Raw genomic sequence first — 15,766 nt, forward strand, 5'->3', positions numbered from 1 at the left:
CTGGTGTTTGCACCACTTACTTAAGATATAGGTTCACTATATCTCTTTAAATCACTGCACTTCAATACCTATCAGTCTCCCCTATGGCGGGCCTTAAAAATCCTGGAGGCAGGGTGCTGGGTTTCACCTGAGAGGGTGCCCCTGCATGAGCAGTGCCCCTCTGCAGCCTTCGGAGACCATTCTCTGGGGTTGTCTGTGATGCAGCCAGACATATATGTTTAAGTGCATTATAATCTCACTGTAAATGCTAACTTTAAAACAGCTGCTTGGAAACATGTTGTGTTTGGTGTCAAACACCTTGGAATCATACCTCCATGCCAGTAACTGGCGTGGGAGGTATGATTCCACCCTTCTGAAGGGACATATATGGGTCATTGGTATACCCAGTGCCAGATTTCTCGACCTGGGCAGCACAAAATGGATGCTGCCAGCCGCAGACACGATTCTGCTCACCTGCTGCTGAGCCAAGCTCGCGCAGAGGAAGGCATGATAACAGTCATCCTGTCACAGGGATGTGTAACCACCTTCCAGACAGGATTTAGTGTATTGGGGCTGGGTGGGTGCACTCTTAGAGTGCAAGAAAATCTGCACTGGGGGCACATTTGGTGTCCCTGTGAATAGTCCAGCTCAAACCAGTTCTAGGAGCCATTTTCTCCTGTGCGCGAAACTGGACAAAGGACATGGGTGTAGCCACCCCTCTGTCCTGCTCCTCCCCTAGGATGGTCCACAGAATCTGTCCAACCCATTCCCATGGGTATAAAGTGGGTTACCTGGTTACAGGACTTTAGATTTTACCTGGATAAGATTCTGCTAAGAAGAAACCAAGTACTTTGACTGCCTGCATGACGCTGGACGACTGAAGAAACTCCCTTGGAGTAAAGGAGTTACTCCCCTGCAAAAGCAGGCACCTAAATGCACCGGACCGGTTCGCTTCTCCCGAGCTCCTGAGGACTCCAAAAATTTCAGCAACACAGGAGGTGGGTTCTTGAAGGTCCCTGAGGTCGATCTGCCCTCTCAGCAATTCTGAGACCAGTATCCCACGTGGGGACAGTGCAGCTTGAACCCATGTGCACCACATACATTTGCAGTTGCATATGCTTAGTGACAATTGCCGAGCCTGTGCATTGGACTCTGTGTAGTCTTGACGACAAGCAGTATTTGCACCGAAGATTTCTGGCCTCCACTCCACGAGTGTCCTGTGGGCTGGTGCTTTGCAGACTTGCTTGAGGTTTCCTTGCGATCCCTGGTCTGTTTGCCTGTGGATCCTGGCGAGGGTCACCTTGTCAATTCTTGAGCTTACCTGGTTGCTCCAAATGTGCCCTGACTTTCCATTGCTTGGGGTGTCTCCTGGACCTTGCTGGTTTACACTGTATAATCATTAAATCAAGCAAGGCTTAGCATTAGGGAGGGATATGACTTTTATTGTTGCTTTAGGACCTGCACAGCTCATGGAAATCGTTATTTCTCTTCGGCTACTGGTATTGTATCCAGATAAATGTAGTCCTAATCCCCTCAAATGTTGAAAACAAACTAAATAACAGCCCACCGTTATCCAACACCTTCACAGAAAGAAGTAAAGAATACTCAAGAAAAAATGAAGGTGAAAAGTGAGTGGGCACCTCACATACGCAACACCAGGGAGGCTACCAGCCGGTTCTCGCCAGTATGCCCACGTTTTCTCATCATCGGTTACCCACTCACAAGAGTCAAGAAATTAGAGTCCAGTAAAGAAAAAGAGGGAACAGATCAAGAAAGAGAAATATTTACTGTTCCCAACAAAGGACAAAGAAACCCGTGTATTGCGAAGAACCAGAGGTCCCAAGCAATATTAAAATTGAGTTAAAGACTCACTTGCAATGACCCTCTTTATTCAAACCGGTGAGTCTTACTCAAACTAAAAGCACTCGATGTTGCTAACCTTTGTAAAGAAGGCCAACATGTTTCATTGCCACTCAACTTTGTTCTGGCAAATTCATCAGGGCAAGGGTTTCAATCAAGCACCTCACTGGACGTAAGTTTTTATGTTGCGGGAGGGCTGTTTAAAAGGAGACAAAACAGAATAGCCATCTGGTTCTTCGCAATACACGGGTTTCTTTTTCCTTTGTTGGGAACAGTAAATATTTCTCTTACTTGATCTGTTCCCTCTTTTTCTTATATGGTTCGGTCTCCCCCTGGAGCCCGCTGTGTATTTTGCTATTTACGAATGTTCTATTGATTTAGTATTGTGTGCTTTGTGCCCTAGTCTCGAGTAGAGACTAGTAGAGAGTGTCATATTCATAAATACATATTTTTATATAAACACTGTGTGGTTCTCCTTTAATTTAATCATTTAGGAGGTGATATGCTGGTAAAACAAGCTGCTTTATATTCCTTCAAGATTAAGCCTGAAGGCTGCTCTCCATAGCTACCACTAGGATAGCTTTCAATAAGGTTATCTTTGACCTCAGACATCATAAGGGTCGTGTGGCCTGGTACAAGGTGCCCACTTTAATTAGTGGACATCATATACCAACCCACCTTCTCACAGGTAGTACAGGGGAACTTGGGGGTGGTGGAAGCCAACAAGTGAAGCCACCTGACATTCCAGGGATCATTCCGCCTGTCGACTATGGGTAGAGTGGCGATAGCCAAAATGCTGGTACTGCGTAAACTATTGTACGATATCTCAGCACTGCCTGTCCATTTGCCCAAACGCTTTTTCAGGGATCTGAATTCTACCCTCACCAACCTGATCCGGGGTTAGGACCCGAAGAGAGTGGCACTTCAGGAGCTGCACTCTCCACTGGAGCAGGGGGAGACTGGGCGCCCCGAACTTCAAACTTTATTACGCAGCGGCTCAACTGCATTTGACAATGCAGTGGGTTGCTAGATATCCCAGCCCTCAACAGTCAGCCATCGTCAAGAATTTAAGGGGCTGCCAAATAGAGGACTGGCTCCAAGACCTCCGTTGGGATGCTCTGTGCAGAGGCGCATGGCCATGATTGCTGGCGCGCGTACATCAAACCTGGGAGCTATCCTACGACATACTCACTGGCTCCCTCACTGTGTGCACTTCTGGCCCTCAGCATTCTGACAGAACACCACAATGTTAGCCCATGGACCAAAGCAGGCTCTCTACAGTAGGTGATTTATACATGCATAGTAACCCACTGACATTCCAGGAACACAAGGAAGAACATGGCATACAAGAGTGTAAATCCCTGAACTACAATGCACTGGCCAATGCAATAGGCACACTGTGGGGGGGCAAACCAAACTGAACCAGTGGCACATCCTCCCTTACAAACACTATTTACACACAGGAATGACAGATGAGTGATTGCAGTACACTATAGAGTCCTCCTGTACTCCCACACAACAAATTTTCCTGCCCTGAAAGATAAATGGCCCAACATCATGGGCCAAGACATTACAGACAAACAATAGTCCACAGCACAAGGTTCCGTTCGTAAGGTCTTTCTTTTCTTAAGGTATCCAGGAACCACCACCTAAAGTACACTTAGTTTAACTATTTCCACCAGATGTACCTAATACCCATGCACATATATCACATGTTCCCCAGGACTGCACCAAATGCCCATATTGCCCATGCCCCAAAGCGGATTTCTACCATATAGTATGGGCCTGGCCTGTTATAGTACGATTTTGGGCAAGGGTGCTATCACTACTATCTGAGATCACGGGAGGGGTTTTACTTCCAGATCCCCTCCAGTGCATCCTATGAGTCCTTGTGTGCACACGCACAAATAATTCACAAAATGTATCGACCTAGCTTACGTACTTGCTAAACAACATATAGCGATGGCCTGGAAATCGCCAGATGCCCTCACCACATAGTTATAGTTGAAAGATTTACTCAAATGGACAACCACAGAGGTAACGGCCTGGCACTGCTGGCAAGTTGCCCAGAGGAGACACCACACAGGGATGCCTGGGACACCTACCTGGAACAACTGGTGGTGAAGAGCGACGACAAGCCACTATGAGACCCTAATCTACCCACTAACAGCAATGCAGACTGAAATAGCACCAAACCTACCCCTTCTCACTGGTCCATTGGCAATACAGATAAACCACCATACTGGGGCCAGCACGTGGACCTCCCCCCCTTTCACTATGGTACATGGGGTTCTGCATTGAAGCACGGAGACCACAAATGCACCAATGCAGGAAGAGAGCAGAACAGCCCCACATCTTAGTAGATCTGGCACTGTTCTGCTCTAACCCGTTCATGAAACGCAGCTCAGCAACCTTGTTTGCTGCCCTGCATTGTGTGAATTCTATCTAAATCTGGTCCCAAATATTGTCTAAAGCTCCCTGAGCTAGACATGCACTAAGAGTCAGCACCATATTGAAGGTGTTTAACTATTACTAAGAACAGGTTTCCACTTCACACATTACCTGTGTGTTTAAAAAACTAATGAAGTATTTTTTTCTTCTTACCACCATCTTTTAAATATATGAAGCATCCTTATACTTTATTGTTCAAAAGCAGGTTTTCGACAACACTTGTGTTTTTGTAGTGTTGTATTATTATAACTTATTTAGCGCTTTATACCCCTGATGAATCTCGGAACACATTTTCAGACACGTAGCATGTTTCTCCACAGGTAGTGTTTACATATAAAAGTGTGTGTCTGTCATGTGACCTGTGTGGGTAGTGTTTCAATATCATGTGTGAGGATTTGAGTTATTTTTCATCATACATTTATTTATCGCTGCACCCTGGTGTGTAGTGAAACCAATGGGGTTAGAGACATGATATTTTGTGCCTCATGTACTATGGGTTTTTGCATACGCAAACCCTCTGATATGGTAAATTACAGGATTTGCAAATGCTATAACCCTTTTTGGAATTTACTAAGCCCATTTAAAGATTCCAAAAAAGGTTTTCAAATCATTAAATAGGTTTAGGAAACTATTATGAATTGATATTTGGAAGAGACATGTTAAAGGCGTCCTCCAAATACAGATTCCCTATAGTATGTATTAATGTTTTGCGACCAAAATCCTGTGGCAAAGCATTAACATTTTACTATCACCTCAAAGGAGGAGGTAACCAATTTGCAAAAAGGAAGGGGTCCCTAAGGACGCCTTCTCCGTTGTGAATGTTAACTAAAACATTTTTAGCAGCAGGCAGTGGTCCGTGGTAACAGCAAGTGATCATCCCTGTGATTGTAGACAATCATAGTAGGTCACAATCTGACCTACCTAATAACATTGATGAGTTATGTCAAATTGTGACATCACATGCAGTTGGGGGTCCACCCCAAAGTGTCTGCTTGGTAGTCATCTATACATATGGCAGGTGGTCCCTTCGCCATGGGCTTGGAGTAATTTACTCCTTACCTATGGCAGAACGATGGGCCGTCTGTCAAAATATAAATCAGGTCTTAAGGGTCTCATATACCAAAAATGCATTTATTAATAGTGGTCACAATTTTTGCCTTTGTATTTTGCTAACTGACCTATGTACTAATAGCTCAGCTCACAAAATACAGAATCCTACTAGGTCACAATTTGACATAACTCATCAATGTTATTAGGTAGGTCAGATTGTGACCTACTATGATTGTCTACAATCACAGGGACCCCAGTGTCAAATGGAGAAGACAGACTGAGGCAGAAATTTCTTCATCAGGAGCCCTTTGACTTCTCTTTTGAAGAGAACAGTGGAAGGGATCACCCTGACTTCAGGGGGTAGGGTCCTTTGAGCCATACATGAGAAGCCTCTTCTTTTTCTTAAATTTCTTAAAGTTTTGTGGTTTGAGCAATAGGGCGGTACAAAAGGGGGTGGTGATGGACGGAGCATCAGAACCAATCAAACACTCACACCCAGTCAGCAGATCTGGGTTTGATCCATCACCGTTCTTTATACCACTCTGCCACCCCAGTTCAGACATGGCCATATGCAAATCAGTCTGACCCTGTGCCTCATGGGAACAGTCCAGCCCGAACTGCCAAGCCATGCATTCCCTGGACCGGAAACAAGCTTCCTAGGACCGGTTTCTGGCATTTCAGCCGTCTTCAGCCAGGCTTGCTTGAATCCAGTGGCAAAGTGAGCAAGGGACTCACGTCTGAGCATACCCTGCCAACTTATGGTGAACAAAGCGGTACAAAAGGGGGTGGTGATGGACGGAGCATCAGAACCAATCAAACACTCACACCCAGTCAGCAGATCTGGGTTTGATCCATCAATGTTCTTTAGCCCACTCTGCGACCCCAGTTCAGACATGGCCATATGCAAATCAGTCTGACCCTGTGCCTCATGGGAACAGTCCAGCCCGAACTGCCAAGCCAAGCATTCCCTGAACCGGAAACAAGCTTCCTAGGACCGGTTTCTGGCATTTAAGCCGTCTTCAGCCAGGCTTGCTTGAATCCAGTGGCAAAGTGAGCAAGGGACTCGTGTTTGAGCAATAGGGTACTGGTGCTTCTGGAGGCTCTCGAACCACATGAGAGCTCTAGTTTCTGAGCGAGGTAAAGTGGGGTCTCAAAGTGGATGGCCATGTATGCAATTTTTAACTGTATCCGAGCTTCATATGGAAGCCATTTCAGGGCCAGCAAGTCCGGAGAAATATGGTTGTATTTTTTGGTCCCAGTTATGAGCCTAGCCACAGAATTGAGGGCAACCCTAAGAGGGGCCGTCTTCACTCTGGGCAAGCTGCAAAGTGTTGAGCTACCATAGTCCAGCTTTGAGATGACTAATGCTTGCACTGCAACCTTTATGTCATGAGCAGGGAGATACGGTTTGAGTTTCCTTAGGATGCTGAGTTGGAAGTTCGCTCCTTTGGTGAGGGAACTGGTGTGCTTCTGCATGTTCAGACTTTTGTCTAATATCATACCCAGAGAGGTTGCCAAATCCACGAGTTGAGGTCTACAGTTAAGATCAGTAAGCTGATTCAACCATTGTTCCATGCCCTGAGATTGTTTGAGGGGTGAGATTAGGAGGAATTCTGTTTTTAGAGCATTTAGCTTCAGGTGGTTACGTGTCAGCCAGCTTTGTGTTTCCAGCAGGACTGAGTTGAGGGACTGAATGTCCTCAAGGGAGGCGATCTTCAGGTATAGTTGGGTATCATCCGCATACATGTGATAATGAATGCTCTATGATGTCAGAGGTTCCATGAACAGGTTAAAGAGCATGGGAGAAAGTGCTGAAACCTGGGAAACCCCCAGTGACCGGTGCATGATGGGACACGGATTGGTTCACCTTCAAGCTTTGGGATCTGTTCTGAAGGAACAAAGAGAACCAGTTTAATACAGGCCCACACAGACCCATCCTGTGTTCCAGGAGGTCAATTAGGTTACCGTGTTTGACAGTATTGAATGCTGACGAAAGATCAAGAAGGATCAATAAGCATGACTTATTATGGTCCAACATTCTTAGCGCATCATCCACCATGTGCGTTAGCGCAGACTCTGTACTATGGCCCGGCGGAAACCAGATTGGCATTGGTCCAGGAGTTGGAAATGGTCGATGTGATTACAGAGTTGGGTGAGCACACGTGTCTCCAGGAGCTTTGCCAAGGTGGAAATGTTAGAGATTGGGCGAAAGTTATGAAGGTCCGTGGGATCAGCAGATGGTTTCTTTAGAATCGGGGTAACTTGACCCAATTTTAGGCAATCCGGAACAGTACCTTGTTGAAGTGATGCATTGACGATCGTAGTCCAAAGTGTTAGTAAGGAGGATCTAACTTCCGGGGAAAAGGTTCGATGGCAGAGGGTTGTTGTAGTGAATGGAAGGTTTCAAAGTCAACAGCATTTTGCGTATAGGGCATTCATCCAAAGTTTGGAACATGCATTGTTTTTGGGGAAGTAGGGCTGTGCAGGGTCAGTGATGTACACCCATCGGGGACTGAGGGTGTTCAGAGGACTGATCAACAGGTGATGAAGGGCAGAGCGTAATTCAGTTTCAATCTTAACAGTCTTATCCGTGAAGAAATCAGCAAATTCTTCACAGTTCGGCAATGTCCCTTGACCCAGTGACAAGAGATTAGGATGACTGTTAGCTTGGGACTTGATGAGTCTGAACAGTTTTTTGGGATGTTTTTTTGCTTGCTCTAATTGAGTTCTGAAGAAGGTGGCCTTCGAGCATCTGATGCGTTCATTGTATATGCTTCTCAGGGATCCCAAGTGGTAGAGATGTTCAAGGGATGGACGGGATCTCCACAACCTTTCTGCAAGTCTTAAATTTCTTCTTTCGGAATTAAGACTATCATTGAACCATGGTTTGGAAAGTTTAGAGGACATTCTTTTAAGCTGTAGTGGTGCAAGTACATTTAGCATTGAGTGGTTATAGTGGGCTAAAAGGTCATGGACATCCGTCAGTGTTCAAGGGAGGGGGCAGGATGTTATCGCAGAGAGCAGTCAGATCTTGCGAGTTGATGTTCCGTAGACATCTTTTCAACTGTTTTGGGTTCTTAAGCTGAGCTCTACTTGCTCTTACCGATTCCAGGGTGGGGAGGTGATGCAATAGTGGTCTGTTCAATCACACAGGAGGATCGAATCCAGGAAGATGGAGTTGGGCTTACCAATTACCAGATCTAAGGTAGCTCCTTTGAGTAGGGCTGTCACAGATTTGGATTAGGTTGAGGTCAAGTAGGAAGGATTTAAGGCTACTGACCACCACATCATTTACATCGTTCCAGTGGAGGTTGAAATCTCCCAGGAAGATCTGAGTGCCATGGAAATCAGTATTGGCCGAGATAATGTCCATAATCTGTACTGTGAAGGGAAGGTTGTCTAGAGGGGGGTGGTAAAACGTGTGCAGTTTGCATGAGTGATTGTTGCAACCAGCCACTTCAAATGATAAGTATTCACAAGACAGCAGGAGGTCGGCATGTAGTACTTTCACTGTTAGATTGCTACGATGTAAACATGCGCTGCTTCCTCCTTGACCACTAGTTCTATCCAACCTAATGATATCATAGATGGCAGGCAATAAAATGTCCAGGAAGGGAGCAGCCGAGTCATTTAGCCAGGTTTCCATCAGCATTACAGGGTCAAGATCCTGGGCAAGGATTAGGTCGGCAATGTCCGCAGCATCTTTAACTGCCGCACTTTGGGAGCACACATTTGAGACTTATGTTGGTGTCCGTTAGTGTAGGTGGAGTGGTAATGACTCTCGTGAGGTTGTTCTCATTTAAAGATCTGGTGTTTGGACTACAGTGGGGATGGATTCAATTTGTTGCAAGTTTGATATGGTGGAGGGATGTGCCGGATCATATGAAAGTAGGACAGAATTAATCTCCCTATCAGACAGGGAGGCTCTACATCTGGAGGGGCGAGAAGGGTCATTAGGGTGCGGAGCAGAGGCCCAACTATGGGGTGTGTGAGTGATGTGGGATGGTAACCGCTGAGTATAGGTAGGGGGGAAGGGAGCTAGGTGCATCGGCTAGCCGGGAGTGAGCAGAGATGGTGATTGTTCATAATGGAGCAACTTGGTGTGGAGTTAGCTGACAGTTCCTCAGTGATATGTAATAGGCTACGTACCTCTGCCTTAAGTTGTTGTAGGCAGAGTGCTATCTCGTTAAGTCAGCATTCCAATGAAGTGTGTGAATGGGATTGGGAGGCGAGGTTCAGGGGACCCTGCAGCGGCAGAGAGCTAGTGGGGGCGTGGGATAGTAGGGCAGGTGGTGAACGGATGTGCCCCAAGGGAAGGAATTCTAGGAAATGGTGCTGCATGCTCGGAAGGATGGGTAGGATAGGGGAGGAGGGGTCGGACGGATAGAAAACCCTATTTGCCTGTGGGAGCAGGTCGGTATTGTGGGTTGGGCTGGGGGAAGGGATCCTGGGGAGAATCAGGGCAGTGCAGTGAGCAGTGGAGCTAGGGAGAAGGAGCTAGCTAACAGTGAAGGGGGAGCAGGTGATGACTGTGCTGTCGCAGCTCGTTAACAACGGGCATTGAGGAGGAATTGTTATGAGTTAAGGTAGCTAGAAGGGGGGGCCCATCTGAGGAGATGTAGGGTCAGCGCATGGTGGTGGAGAGGTAGGAGATAGACTTTGCGAAGACTGGGGGACAGCTGGGTGGCGGAATTGAAGTTAGTGGTGGGGAAAGAGTTGTCAAATAACACTAGATTGCGATCTGTAGCTTGTATAAGGATGGTTCTGTTTTTGTAAAGGGAGATGGTGGCTTCAGCTCTGTAAGCAGAGGAGGGTGCAACCATCAATCTAAGACCATGTGGAGTCTTGAGGGAAGTGGAGATCTTGAACAGAGAGTATACGGCCTTCCGTCATTGAGCGTGATGTTTAGTGTAGAAGATGAGGTCATTTATGGTAACACATTTCTGATGGAGAAGAAGGGGTCTGAGATAAGGGTTTCTGGATGGGTTTTTAGTAGTATGTGTTTGAAGTTTTTTGCAGCATTGTTTGATAGGTTGGGGGGATATCTGATTTGGAAAGCATTATGGCCAGCCGGCTCCAAGTTGGGAGAGCTGAGGTTCGAAGGTTTCCGATCCATACCAGCACACGTCTTGTCTCCGAAAAAAGGAGGCATAGGTAAGCCACAAGTCTGGGCAGAGGTCTGCTCTGACCATAGGAGGCATAGGCAGGCCAAGATCTTGAGTGAGGTGTGGTCCGAGGTCTCTTTGTTGTGCCAAGATCTCCAAGATGTAGCTGATAGAGTCTCTGAAACAGAGGGTCATATATCAGAATTGGATGATATAATGCAGGAACTTACATCTGTGATCTCCTGTCTCTCAACAAGATAGAAGACTTTGGAAGACCACGTGGAAGATGCGGAAAATAGGGCACAATGCTACAACCTTCAAATTGTGGGTTCCCTGAAGGGGTGGAGGTTTTTACTCTGGAAAGCTTCCTAGAAGAATGGATTACGTAATGGATTCACATTGGGCTCCCCGCCTATTTCATCAGTGAATAAGCTCATATGTCTCTGACACAGAAGCCTCCCCTGGGGTCTGTTCATGCCCTCTCATTGCAAAGATACTGAAATATAAAGACAGAGAAGCGTTTATTTAGGAAGCAAGCATACGGCACTGAAGTTACCCCAGGATATCACCATTATATGGAGCCACTTTGATGGCACTATGACTCCAGAGGTGGACTGTACTGGGCCTTGGGGTTAGGAGGTGGACATAAAGGAGGGCCAAGGGTTTGGGCCTCTGTGATGCTTGGAGGGCACGAAACCCCCATTCCTGAGTGTATACCTATTTGTCGGTCGGGCACTAAATGATGTCCCACATTGACCTCCTGTTACTCCCTGTCACTGATCGTGTCCAAATGACTGGCTCACTTATTTTACCTCTGGGCATCTCTGACAATGCTCCTGCATTTTGGCTTTTGGGGATATAGATCCCAATTCGTCTGGAGGCTAAATGTATGGTGCCCAACAGATAAACAATTTACACATTTTCTTGCCCAAGAACTTAAATCTTGCTTTGATCTCAACATAGACACGGTAGACTCACCTAGTACGTTGTGAGTGGCTTGAAAAGCCACACTAATGGGGAACAGCTAGGTCTTATTTAGGGGGTAAAGAGAGGGAGAAATATCAGCAGATAACTGACTAGAGGCAAGTATTATAGGCCTTGAGTGTGCTATCCACGGTGAACCAATTGAACAAGTGCAAAGTCACCCAGCTCTAGAGAGGGCATCTCTCTGACAACTATCTCTTGATGAGGCCCGTCAGTGCTTGGGGCCTGGATGAGGAGAGTGTACGAATGGGGAGCTAAATGCAAAGAAACATAGATTTAGGAAACAGATTCAAAAACAAAATCAGCGTTACTCTTGAACCCAGAATTAGTTAGAGCTTAAATACTTTTTATTCAACATTTTATTTTTATGATTTTGTAGAGAAAAATATATATATTTACAATTACATATTTAGATTTGCTGTTCATGTAAAGATTGATCACAATTCTTTAATTGGTTATACATGTGTAAAATTGTCTGACACAGATAACATGGGAAGTCTCCTCAATGTAAACATCAGTATATAGGTTACACATTTGACAAGACAATATTCAAGGACTGCTGAGCAAAGAGTTGAGCGTTACTATGGCCTTAGGATGTATCCACAATCCTACGCGCGTTTCGGCATGTGCCTTCATCAGGGGGCCATACAATATTTTCACCAGTTCGAATAGTGAGTGGAATAAGGAGAACGGACTAGTGCGTCTTACTCGTGTATCACAGAGATTCTAGGTTCCTTGGTATGTATACGACTTAATTGTGTCTGCGTCCAAATGGATGGAGTATGCAGTCTCGCTAGGAAGTTTTTTTTAAAAGTATAAAGAGGGTACGATGAACGTGGTATTTCATAAAAATTCAGTCTGGGTAGACTACGACCCATACGATTATAATCGGACGAATCCGGTTCTCAGAGTTTCATAACAGGAGGAGAAAGGAGTTGCATACGGAGGTTTAGAAATGTATCCGAATTATAGCTAGAAGGTCTTCGTGTAATTGGCACAATCAGGTAGAGATAACGTTTTTCCAGTAGCTTCAGTGGACGAGCATACGTCTAGTTTGTAAAAATTTGGAAATATTCCTAGAACGCGAACCAGGTAACGTTCTCTAGTGGCATCGGTAGGTAAACCCGCGTCTAATTCGTGAAAATTTAGGGATATGTTACTACGCGAACCAGAGAATCGTCATGGTGCACACGGGTGCCGCCGGTACGATGCCTTGCTGCTCTCGCTTCGCCGGTCAGAGAGGTACGAATGGGGAGCTAAATCAGGTAACCTATTATACTGGCTAGAGACTAAAGAAGTGGTTTACGGTTGATTCTGTCCATAATAGATGAATGGGGTGTGACACTCTCTGGTGCGAAAGATATTGCAGCTGCATTTGCAACATACTACCACTCTCTGTGTGTGGCACGTGAGCATACCTCGCTGGAAGTCTCCACTCTGCTGATCAGAGACCTTCCTCTGCCACAGTTGTGTTCAAGCAATCATCTTGCGCTTGACAAACCTTTCTGTATTGTACCAGAGTGGGCTATTTACAAACACACACTCTACCAGCACACATACTCATTAGATTCCGGAAGCTCCATGGCAAATTATCAGTACATAAAAAACCTGCCTCTTACTTGCAGTTAAGGGTCCGGTTGAAAAGAGCTCTCCCCAATCCAGTGGTATATACCCTAATCCGGCATTGATATGACTCAACATCTCGTGCATATTAATGGACTCACCAGGTGATTGTCACACTACTCTGTGATACTGACATTCTATGTAAACGTTGCACAATAACTATATTTACACAGAGATCAGACTTGAGATGTAATTGGTCATAAGCTTGGTTAATTTACCCGCATTGCAACTAGAGTCTATTTTGATATATACAGGATAACTAAAAAAGAATGCTACATCGTCATTGGGAGCTTAATGACCTGTTGGCATCACATATGAAACTAACCTTTATTCTACCAGTGTGTTACAATGTAGGTGATTCCCGCCACATCTGGCCATGATGCCAGTAGTACATTTTAAGTCAGGTAAGTGAATTACAAAACAAAATAAGTTGTGCATGAATTGTTTTATGATTCCTTAAAGAGGTGGGGTTTAGACCTATACCCCCCACTTAGTGACACAAATGAAGGTGCATAGCCTCAGACGCACCCTCTAATGTTTTTAAAAAAATGCTAACAGTGATTAACTATATGCTGGAAAATTAAATTAGGTGACCAGAGGGTGCACATCACGTTTTTGTCCTTCGATCCACACTATACAAACCACTTCAGCATCATCAGTACTGAAAGAAATAAAAAAACACAGTGGTGTTATTTACATTGTTATTTTTATTTTTAATTATATATTTTTTTTAAATGTATGTACGGACTTTCTAGTCACCGTAGTGGTGTTAGCTTAAGTACACATGTACCCTCCTACTATACTAAATGTTATTGGGTGGATCATAAACATTTAATTTTGTCCCTTGCAACTTCATGCTTATCATCCCTTTTTTTCGCTTGTACTTTAGGTGGTAGAATGCATACAAGAGACTGATAGGGTGTCAATAGCTTTCCTCCCTATTATAATTTTTTTTACATGGTGAGTTAACAATCCCCAGTTGAGCTTTATATTACCCTATTAAGATCCAAGACCTGCTCTAGGCTATTTAAAAGGGTCGAAACATGTTGGCAATTATGTTCCCCAAGATAAAGTGTTTCATTGATTACACATTGTGACCTATATATTAGTATTTTAACTATACTGTACACTAGAATAAACTAATGTTAGAGTATATTCCTAGGTATTTTTAATTATTATTTCCCTTCTTATCCAAATAACAGGACCCAAGACCTTGTCCTGACAACAGATTTCTAAGAACTTCCAGGGTTCAGATAAGCTGCCCTCGGTTAAGTCAGCTGTAGTGGCATTGCTCCTAACTATACCAGAGTTACTCTGGAATAAACTAATATTAGAGTATACCCATAGATATTATTAATTATGATTTCCCTTCTTGTCCAAATAACAGGGCCCAAGACATTGCCCTGACTACAGATTTCTAAGAACTCTCAGGGTTCAGATTAGCTGCCCTCAGTCAGCTGGAGTGGCATTGCTCTTACCCCACTGTGAGAGGTCATCAAATGATGAAGCATGCCTTGATAAGTTAAGGGTGAGGCGACCTCTCAAAAATCTTTTGATGATCCCCTCGCATAGAAACTTAGAACTGTGAGACACCAGTTCACACCTTTCAACCCTCAAGTAGTTTGTTATGTATTTTTATACGTTTGTATCGTATTGGTATCTCCACGGTGGGGAATGTTTGGCAGGTAATCCATCTGAAGCCTTTCAAAGACCTTCAAACTGAATACTCATTACATAAATACCAATTCTATCACTCTCTACAACTATCCCATGTACTTTATTCCGATTGGGAAATCCTTAATGAGGTACCCAAATGTAATCCACTCGAAGCAAAGATCCTTATGGGCCCCATAGGAAAAGGAGGAATCTCCTGAATCTACAAGACCCTGGTGCTTGATTCACCAGACCCATATGTAAATTGAAGGGCATGTTGGGAAGCTTGGCTGCATGTGCTGGACAACTCAGACTGGAGAGACGCTTGATGGGATGTGTCTGCCTCTCTCATGCGGATGGTTGGAGAACTGGTGGAAACATTCCTGTGTGTTGCATTGATAAGTAGTGTACAGGATTTTGGGGGAACACAACATTACACCCTACTAGGGATTCAAATGTCACTCGCCAAGAGGGACATTGGTAAACAATGGAACTCCCCGTCCCCTCTAACCTAGGCTAGCTGGCAAGTGGGGATGGACTGGTGCACCATACTAGAAGAACCAATCTATATTCCCACAGGCTCAGAAATATAAGAAGGTGTGGGGTAAATGGTGGGCATATTATGGTTTAGGCTAATGTATTACTGGTCTTATTTGGATTGCACAGTTAATGAGATATGCATGTACTATGTTGGTTGAATGTTGAATGCGTTATCACTGTTTGTCTTGAAAATAATACAATTTGATTATAATCAAATGACTCAAAGCTTCATTATTACACAGTAGTCTTCTTGTATTACATTCTGAATAGTAGGGAGATGATCAGCATTTGAGAAACATTTTTGTTTCTGTGATTTTTTCCTGAAATGGATGGATTCCAGTTTTCTGAATGTGGACAGCAAACACCTAGAAAACAGAGGTTTGTCAGTTAAAAAGCACAAATTGGACTCCTGGCGTTTTCATCTTACAAAACTTAATACTTATCCCAGAGTTTGGGCCAGGGATTCTACTACATTAGGGAAGTGACATTTTGCCACCCATCTACAACTGCAATAGATTAAA

This window comes from Triturus cristatus, chromosome 4_1, assembly GCF_964204655.1.
Source record: "Triturus cristatus chromosome 4_1, aTriCri1.1, whole genome shotgun sequence".
Taxonomy (NCBI): Eukaryota; Metazoa; Chordata; class Amphibia; order Caudata; family Salamandridae; genus Triturus; species Triturus cristatus.